An 11,182-nucleotide genomic window follows, 5' to 3' on the forward strand; every position below is an offset into this window, starting at 1 on the left:
GTATTGACATTTCGTTGTATTAACATTTTTTTTATAGAACCGGGGGCAAACGGGCAGGAGGCTCACCTGATGTTAAGTGATACTGCCGCCCATGGACACTCTCAATGCCAGAGGGCTCGCGATAATAAAAATTGAACATAATTAAATGAAAAAGAAGGCAACTGGCGGCCTTATCGCTTTCGAGTGATCACTTTCAGACAACCGTTGTGAAAAAATGTATTAAATTCGATAAGGTAAGCAAGAAGTTCAAATACAAAATGTCAAATAGGCAAAACTAAACTAAAAAAGGATACATGAAAAATAAAATAAAAATGTGGGCTTTCTGCGAAAAGTCGACGGCGTGTGTCAGGTAAAGAAGGCAGTTAAAAAATATTAAATCAGTTTTTTCCAGAGTTAAACGTTTAAACCGTATCTAATTCAATTGATCTCCCTTCCATGATGAGCATTACAAAACCTGCGAAAATCTTTGTTTTAGGCCTGATTACTATGTTGTTCATTTTACTAACATCAAAATTGTGATATAGAAGGTTACAGAGTTTTTATAAGTGCCGATACGTTTCAATTTGCCCTTGATCTATAAAAGAAACATTTCATAATTAATACTGTCAAATTACAGCAGTACAAAAGTATCTCGCCTTCTATATACGAGTACTTCGTATATTTTAATCCATTCCTTTCTGAGATAAGTGTAAAGTGTGCACCGAAGTGACGGTGTCATTCAAATGCAATTTAGCTAACAATAGAATATTTATTCTGCATTGTGAATTCAATTCTGGCTAAATAATTGTTAGGATAGACTTGCATAAAAATAACAATATAAATGTATTTTTAACGTATTAGGGTATTTTTTATACCACTTACTCCCGAACCCAATAAGTAATCCACAATCTTAGATTGAAAACAATTTAAGTAAATTATTTACTGGAAAAAATTGCATCACACTGTGATAGTCGATCGTTCTCCTACCTGCAACCCAATAACTAAAATCTACGAAGACAATCCATTTTTGGAGATGGATAGAGTGCAATTTCTTCGCTCTTTATAATCAAATTCGATTATCAATATAAACCAAATAAACTAAATAAAACCGTACAAATAATATTAAAATGCCTATGGTTAAAGCATAACAAATAGCTTTTTAATTTTTTTTAAACTGCTGTAAGTTAAAATCTTTAGATAGGATATTGGCACAGTTAAACTGTCATTTTCATATTTTCATACAAAGGTCTATCTACATACACCGATCCAACCTACCATGGATAGCTTTTTGCTCTTTGACTTCTTTTTCTGGGTCAACACGAGGCTGAAGGTTTGGCTGCTTAATTACCAACCGAACTCTTTCCAGAATCCTCAACCTTTCTTAAGTCCAATAGAGCATTGCATACCATACCGATATACATACAATTACAGAACATTCAATAACGTGAAAGGCAACTTCTTGTAAGGTGTCAACAAATAATTGATTAACTTCCCAAATGACTAGTTCGTGGATATATGAATGGTAATTGATATGAATTTAGCATATATATTATTCATGTACTTTGATTTGGATCGTAATGACTTTTACAAGGCATAAAGGCTTTTTAATACACTTTCCGCGACTGTGATTTTCACTCATAAAACTTAGTGTACGGTTGTTAAGTTTTTTCAACGGTGTGCATTATGGGAATGTAAACGATTGAAGTAATGACTTCTATGAATTATTTGCTCACTTATATTAATGATTTTAATTTTATCTTATCTTATATCTCTAAACGAGCAATTCTTATATATAATTGGAATCTCGGAATCGGCTCCAACGATTTTCATGAAATTTAGTATACCCTCCGTATCGGTTTCTAGAAAATGTCATTTTATTTGTGTTTTATCAACTTAAACATAGAATTGCTCGTTTAAAGATGTCAGTCAAATAAATAATTAAATATGAATATAATTATCTTTATTCGATAATTATATTTATATTTCATAATTTTATTAGTATGTAATTCGTACTTAAATAAAATTTTAAAAAACACGATATATAAAAAAATACCGCTATATATAATAAGCTAAGCTCGGTCATCCAGGTCCTAACTTTAATTTAAGGAAGGCGTTTATATCGATTGAATCATATAAAAGTTAAGGAAAAAAACGTCAGACACGGTCGGTGATTGCCGTATATTGGACGCTTTTTATTAATTAATTGTCGCTGTGTGATTTTTTTTAATTTTTGTTATAACTTTGTGAAAGGGAGGATTTCTTTAATTATTATTTGGGTTTAGTTTTATTTTATTGTGCAGCTATTTGTTCTTTTTTTGCTTTGGGTACAGCCCTCAATTAGATGTCCAACTATACATATAGAATCATACAATTACAATCTGTTTTGTGTGCTAACATTACCACATATAATAGCTTTGGTAGTATAAACCCATAACAATCTGTTGATGACGTAATACGTCCAAAGTCCAAATTAGAAATCACACATGCCATTAAATTACTAAGCACAGGCACAAATGTCGTTGCAAAAATGCTCATAATAAATGTATGTTAGTTAGTATAAATCTATAAAATCTATATATATGTATAGAAATACAAATCTAATTCTCTTAATTCGATAAGTACTACACAACTTTTATATAACTTAGTGAAAATAAAGAAAAAGTATTTTGTTGGAGAGCTACGTATTCCATCTTCTAAAATACCCAATACATTTTAGTGTAAATAAATAAACATATTAGTATTTTGCGTTACTACTTAATCATTGACTGTCGCTTCTTGATAACCTCAAGAGAACAAACAATATTTATAACCTAATTTTAATTGCTCTGAATCTCTTTTCAACCACAGTTTTGAATATAATTTACTATTAGTACTAGATCCAAATATTAACGTCAAAATGTCTAGAATAAGCCAATTCTTTCCTACTATAGAGTTCACACAAAATAGTGCAACATGCAAGAATTACAATCTAGCCTATGCAATAACTATGGCTGATAAGTATTATGTTGACTTAATTCGTTACAATAATAGTGAGTATCTTAAACTTATTCATTAACAGTATTGTTTTATAATGTTTTGACACTATATTTGTGTCCGGATGTAATACTAATATATTTTGTGTTAATCCTACTATTTCATTTCACACTTGCACAAAGTATTAATGTTTTATACACTTTATACTTACGACATGAACTGATATTAAATAAACGTAATTAAGATATGTTAAAAATATAAAACAGATTACATTGTATATAATAAGTACGGAACTGATATTTGTGACATTTTTGAACTGTATCTTGTTAGACACATGTATACGCGACAAACATACATACATAAACGTATATTTACGAGCTCTAATAGCTCCATTGCATTCAAATATTCCATTAATATCACAAATCAAAGTGATACTCCTTTGTAAACAAATTGGTTAAAATATGTATTGATAGAAAAAAAGTACTGTAAGTTCTACTCATCTAAATAAAAATTGAATTTCATATTTTCACCGGTACTATACACTAACATTGTGGCTTGCAACCTTATTATTCGTATCACTATTTAATTTAATTAAATGACATTTAAATTTAAGATAGCGTGTCAAAGTGCATGCTTATTATGGTTGATATTTGATTAAATGGGGTGAAACCATTGGGGTGGAAGTTTGTGGACGTAAAATGTGGCTTACTCAAAAATATAATTAAAGGTGTGTTTTATGACACAAGTTTTAGTTGCGTGACCATAGTGCACTATGGTGGAGCATTTAATGGATAATTAGAAAGGCTTCATGTAATTAAAATAAATTTCAATTAAAGTTTGACACATTGTTATTAAAATATACCATTATTTTGTATTGATAAAAGAGTAAAACTTGTGGTGTGTATAAATAAGGTGAAATAAAAATCTCGCTATCATAAAATCACTTTAATTTCATTTCTCTTAAAACGCAGTGATGTATAATTACACGCATTGTATTAAGGTACTTAATAATTTAATTTAATCTACGGGTTTATAATATACAATATGTAAACTTTAAAACGCTCATTTTGATTTACAATGGGCGCTAACACATTATTAATGGAGAGCTTAATCGAAGCTTTTACAACTTTGATGAATGTATACGCGCCAATGTACTATTTATATTTTAAGATTTATTGAATTACGAGTTTAAATGTCTTTTAAAATTTTATTAGACTACTAAATTTGATGCCCTATTCATAACATAAAATGTAATCATTTCTGCTGCATATAGCAAACAATAAAAATTCACATTGTATAATAAATGTTAAATGTAAATAGGGAATTACATGACAGGAAGGAGCTCAGCTCAAAATAAAAGTAGTTGAACAAATACAGCCTTTTTTTAAGCAAATTCGTAGAATCGTATGTGTGTGTTAACTGTGATGAAATTGAACTATCAAAGTCTCCTGGACGGTCAACGCCGCATTGGTATCGATTAATATCCTATAATGGTCACCAATTTACATGTAACGTGTGGGATTTCTAGGTCATAAAAAAATAAGGTTTGTATACGTATATACTTAGATCAATTTGTATAAACTATAAATTATACTGCTGCCAATGCCATTGCCATTGCCATTATTAGTATGAGACATCATCATTTTACATAATTACAGTAATGAGTCTTTTATGTCTTCAGTAAAAAAAATCATTTTATTTACATAAATAAGATTACATAATAAGGAAAAATACAAATGACTTAAATACGGTCTTACTTTTATAGGTAGTTTCTTCCATCTTAAATATTAAAAAAAATGTGTTAAGTTAAAATTCTTGTTTTGATTCATTATTGTAGACGCTAAACCACTGGAGTTACAAACTTGAGAATTTGCGGCTAATTATTTCCATTGATTGATGTAACTTTTGATAAGGCTTGTCTTCAACTTTAGTCATGTAGAGAAAAGCAATTTTGAAATCGGTTATGGGCTCAACCCTACGTGGTTCGGTTCACAGCTAAAGTTACGAAACAAAATGTTTATGCCAGTACGGGAAATCATCGGGAGGCTAAATTAATAATTATTTACAAAATATAAAAATTTAAAGAAATCACTTTTTTAACAGATTGAAGTTATGTATTATTGTAAACTTAAAATAATTATTTAAACATAATTTTAAAATTATCAGACGTTTCGCGTGCTTTACAGCGTGCGTGGTCATGGTGACTGAAGACAAAAGGTGTTGAATGTCAAAAAAGTATCACAGCTGTAGAAAATGTTGTATTATATGCATTAATTTTTCCGGAGTTGGTATCAACTAAAAGGTGTAGAGTTTCTGCAGAAATTGCTCACGGTGTCCTCCATTTTCGCGGATTGTTTGTGTTGAGATTTTAAAATCTAGATAATACAATATTTCTCTTCTATCCGTTAAAAAAGTATTTTCTTTAAATGTGCAAAAGTTATGTTAATAAAAGACAATAAATATAAAAATACTACTTTTATCATAAGATAATTTCCAACATTAAAACATAAAACAAAATCTGTTACGGTTTTAAAAGTGATTCTTAATTTTAACACAAAAAAAAACTTTAAGATTGCGGTTAGGTAAGTATCGTCAATAAAAACTTTTCCCGATACATCCCTGAAGCTGCTCGAGGGGTGAATTTTTTACTATCAAAAGAGATATTAAACTTTTTACTTAACTTGTCTCGTAAATTTTGTGCGGCCTTTAATATTTATACCTCGGCTTATTAAATTGGAAACTCTGATATTTTATCTACGCTTCAAGTGGGCAACTCTGAATAAATTACGTAATTTTTAAAGGTTATAAACAAATTAATATACTAGGAGCGGGCATAAAGTAAAAGCATTGCCATTAAAAAAATATATACCAGAAGTCTCCTAGTGTTCTATATTCGAAATTTCATGACGGCAGACTATAACCTCCATAATTAAAGGCGATTAAATATACAGTTGTCTACTGAATTGTGAAAGATAAATGTCGATGTGTCAATGAAGTAGTGTTTGCAATGATTGTTTTATATTAGCCATGTTAAAAATTTACAAAGATTTAACGTTTTATTTACGATGTAACAATAGGGTATACCAAATACTTTTTTATATGGAAGTGATAAATGGAATATAAATAAATCTACTACGAAAAATAGTGTTTTTAGCTTTCTAAACAGAATTCAAAGTTATCAAAATCAAGTCACGATTTGTTCATTTCCATTACTTAAATGCGTATACGTAAAAAAAATATACATAATTTTTTTATAATCAACATTAGAATTATTTTAAATTAAACCATCAAATTTGTTGGCTACGAACAAAGCAAGAAATGATAAAAATATTCTTTATCTTCTAGATTATTTTAGACATACATACCAATTTAAAATCGGGGCACGTCACTGTGAATTCTAAAAAATTCACAGAACAGTTTTACATAATGAACCTCCTTGGATATTTCGCGCCAATAAACCATAGAGTACACATAAGCACAGATAAAAAATTTACATGCTGTCGTAGTGTTTCGCGCGCAATCCTAAGAAAAACAAGAGTAGATCACACGTTTGCCAGCTACGACGCTATCGCTGCGACTGAAGTCCGAGGCAAAACTTTACGAAGTCCTTAGACGGCTGGTCCTCGCGTGTAGCTTTAATATTTAATTGTATAATTTAAATTTAATGCCGTAGTGTGTGAATTGCTAAATAAGTTTAATATTTAATTTGAGCTTGTCTGTGAATATATAATGATTTTAGTAGCCAGTTTTTTGAGTTTAGAGTTTGATTTTGTGGGAGGAAATTTGATAAAAATCGACTTTTTAGGTAAACAAATTAATATTCCAGTATTTTTTGTAACCTAAAAAAATAATATAGTATAATTAATATACCACTTGGATTGCCTACCTACATCGCTGTATGGTTTGTGTACATGAATAATTCTTAGATGTTTTTGGGATTTTCGAGTAAAACATGATTAAACAAATGTAATCTCGAGTCTGAAAATGTCTCTAAGAATTTTTAGATAATAATTAATTACTTAAATTGAAGGTTATTTTATGAAGCTTACGAGGAAAAAGACGCCTTGGCCCAATTTATTAATAATATAAATCGTTATTACATTTAGTAACAAAGTTACTGAGTTCTCAATTAGAATAGAATAGAAGGATAGATATAGAAATACCATGTTTGGGAAATCCAAATTCGAAGACTTTTTTTTATGACACGATACGCAAACGGGCAGTAGGCTCACCTGAGGTAGGAGATTGGACGCGCCCACTCACACTGCTAAACTTGCAATTCGCTCGGATTGAAGCTAGCTACATTCAACACCTTTTTTCTTCAATCACCGTACAAATACAGTACAATAATCTACGCACGCTGTAAAGCACGCGAAACGTCGGATAAATTTGAAATTATGCTAAATAATTGTAAGTTTACAATAATACATAGCTTCAATCCGGTAAAAAAGTTTTTTCTTCACACGTTTGTTTTACTATCGCTAGTTATGAAAATATAATAAACTCTTTTTACATTCCAGTCTTCATACTTGTCCCCTTAAATTTCCCGAAAACACCAATTATGAGTCAACGTCTATACGTGACCCAATAAATATATTTTGTCAGAACATTACCGAATATTGCTTATACGTGCCCCGTTAGACATTTTTAGAGGCTTTTACCGTTTTATGCCTCTTAAAATAAAGACCCTTCATCTCGTAGAAATACAGCCTTTAGTAGTTTATATTTACTTATTTTTCTAAATTAAAATTAATTCCAATTATTTACGAATAAGTTTTATAATTGGCAAACGAGCAAGAAGACCTGTTTTTATGTGATACTTTTTTTACTTAACATTGTTACTTACACTGCAAGACTCGCAAGTGCGTTGCAGACCTTTTATAAATTTGTCTTTTCTTGAAAGATGAATTAAATTAGTTATATATAGAGTATTTAATAAACGTTCATTAACTATTCAGTGACACATTTTTCTTATTACTTACAAGATTATTAGTTAATTACCTTACTAGTGTGGCTTTTCTTTTTGGAGTTTACTCCTTAAGAATCGATTTTCATATACCTATATAAGGCGCCCTGTATGAGAAAAATATGACAGGTAAAATACACTGATGAATAACCTCGTTACCTTTTTGGTGCGCAACTTTCTAATTTGGTTGGATTATTAAAAAAAATAAATGATAATTGTCAGATAATAATAATAACATAATTTATCAACATTCCTAATGAAATATTTGTGCACATCTGAAATTGACTATTGTGAAAAGTCTAATGTAAAATATTTCGCCGATTAGTTATAATAAATGTATATAAAATGAATAAATATATATTTATATATGTATATTATTTTCATTAATTTGTTGATTTACCCTTTCATATGGTATTAATCTTATTTTCAGTTGGATAAACTCTTTTTGCGTATGTTTAGACAATCGTACTTAAGGAGTAAACTCCAGTCGTGCGTCGGAGCTGACACACACCCAATTTTTTTTCATTGGAGCTGCGAACCCACCCCTGACATTTGCTTATCAGGGACCTTGTTTTGCTTTATTTATTTGTTCATTAATTCATTTATTTACAATTTTGTTTTTTTTTTCATTATTTTTTTTTATTTACTTTTGCTAATATTTGGTTAGGATAGTATTCCTAGTATTATATTTGTAGAGACATTTACGTATCAATACATAGGACCTTGAGCGGGACTTATCAGCATTATAAGTTTAATTTAATAATAATTTTACATACTTATTGATTGCAAGAATATGGTACAAAAATATTACGGTGATACAATCTAAACTTCGCATATTCTTTCTCACATTAACAGGAATTTTACATAAGACTCGACTATTATGATTCATATCATTATAGTCCAGTCTTATATTATTTGTAAATATATTCGCTACCTGACCTAATCTCAAAGGGCGATGAGTTAATAATGTAGCGTATATTAAACATTCGTTCGTGTAAAAGAAAATTCACCCAAATTCGGGTCAACTGACTTATAAGTAGAAAGGGTCAATATTCAAACGTGGCAGATTTGTGAGGGTCCCAAGTGTAGTAGGTGGAAAATATCTCGATCGGATTTGACACCTTGATATCGTAACATCATTTATTGGGTTCGTTAAATATGAGGTGGGCTTTTTAATATGTACGATATTTTTTACAAAAGTGCAGGTAGGTGCATAAATGTTACAACACACATTGTGTGACTAATGAATTGTAATAATTTCTTAGACGCTCGTACACAGATATAAATAAATGGTAGAAGTATTTTTTTGTATGTTTTGTAACCTATTTACGTTTACATATTTATGGCCTATATATATATGTGTGGATTTTTTTACTTATAATTTATTTATTTTAAACTGGAAGGCATTTTAATAATTATTTGTGCGCCTTGGTACATTATTTCTATATATTTTGATTGCGATTTATATTGATTTCATAAAATAATTCGATCAATGTTAAAATCAAGTTAATGGCTTAAATTATATTTTTATTTACTCAATCAGTGTTAGGTGGATTCATAATTTTGATTTTTCGAACTTTGCTGTTAATAATTTATAAATTAAAAGAAATTTAAATATTAATTATTTTTCAATGTGATTATGATTTTACATTTTGAAATTTTTACATTCCACCAACTGTAATGTTTTTTCTAAAGTTATAGTGATGTAAATAACAAGGTAAAATAATTGATATTTTAATTGATTGTTTAATCCTTCAAATATTCCAACATATTATATCTTTTTACTGTTTCTCTATGTAGTATAGAATAAAACATACCTACATATATAGGTATGAGCAATGTTGGCCTAGGGGCTTTAGCGTGCGAGTCTAATGCCTGAGGTCGTAGGTTCGATCCCCGGCTGAGCACCAATGGATTTCTATGTGCATATTCGATCGAACGATGAAGGATAACATTTGAAGGCATGCGTCAGGAGAAATCTGAGGCCCAGACAAAATATTGTAGCGGCATTGATGTATTCATTTAATTCACAGGTAATCGCTTTCCATGAAGCGATTTTTTCAGATAATGCGATATTTATAAAATATTCTTCTGAAGTACTTTTAAAGTCAGAAGCATATAATATGTATTTTGTGAGAAGGCTAAATAAACTTCCAGTAATTCTTTTTGTTATTCTTAATACAAATTAGAAGGCAATCTGTGGATAATTATATATTTACTTATAGTTAATATAGGCGTATTGTAGGCTCCAGGCTGCGACGAACTTTCTTTCTGTGTGGTAAAGTTAAACAAAAGAAAAATACTCATTACTTCTAAAAGTTTTACACGAGATGGAAGTATGTTCACCAATTTATCTATAAATAAAAATGATATAACAATCTAAAAACGCTAGGTAAATAGCTGTGTTAATATAGTAATGTTTATTAGTTTAGAATATTATCCTTTTAATGACAAAGTATATCGTTTACGTGCAGCAAAACAAAGCTTATTTAGAATTTAATCTTAATAAAATTCAATCTAAGCAAAGAATTGTGTTGAGTCATATTATTTTTATTAAATTAAAGCTGAATTTTATTTTGCTTTGTTACATTATTTTTCACTGTGAAAATTGTATTTATAAAACTACTTTATTATTCTTAACATATTTCATATATAGAAATTACGTAATATGCTATTAGACAAACTCAATTATATAATTTTCGCATATGTAAGTTGATATATTATGTATCAAAACTTCGTTAGTATATTGAAATTGACTAAAACTGTTCCAAATACATATCAGATAATCTGAATTTGCTATGGTTCATTTATTTTTACGAAAGATTTTTAGATGACGTTTATTAGACTTTTAGATCAACAAAAGGACTCAGTATTGCCATTATACCGAATATTAACTTAAAACGAAACTTTAAAAGCGAGGCATTGTCCAAATTGGCGTTATTGTTCTAAAATATAAAAGCCTATAAAAAGCTCCACTCCATAGTTTGAGCACTTCGACAGGTGCAATTGATATCTCTTTATTTTGGTTATAATATCATCTTGAAAAGGATGATTAAATATTATAAATAAATTTGATAGAGTCAATAGACAAGTATAAGAAATGAAAATTACGCTAGGAAACTGGTATACCTTAGATTCAATCATTATTTTACAAAACAGGTAAGTACCAAATTCTGAGACCAATATCTATCTCTCTCGGTCGGCAGCTCATTTCTGAGCATCCTCGTTAGCAACGAAGCATCTAGAGCGGACTATCTGCTTCCA

The 11,182-nt window shown here is 29.5% G+C and overlaps 1 protein-coding gene across 1 annotated transcript in view; it reads right to left on the reverse strand.

Annotated features, from left to right (window-relative positions):
* Positions 1-6,518, reverse strand: part of LOC110999698 (connectin) — a 30,280-nt gene extending 23,762 nt beyond the window's left edge. The window contains exon 1 of the mRNA XM_022268930.2: positions 6,318-6,518. The gene's annotated coding sequence lies outside the window, so the exon portion shown is untranslated. The remainder of the gene's footprint in view (positions 1-6,317) is intronic.
* Positions 6,519-11,182: the final 4,664 nt, after the last annotated feature.

Source organism: Pieris rapae, chromosome 19 (genome assembly GCF_905147795.1).
Source record: "Pieris rapae chromosome 19, ilPieRapa1.1, whole genome shotgun sequence".
Taxonomy (NCBI): Eukaryota; Metazoa; Arthropoda; class Insecta; order Lepidoptera; family Pieridae; genus Pieris; species Pieris rapae.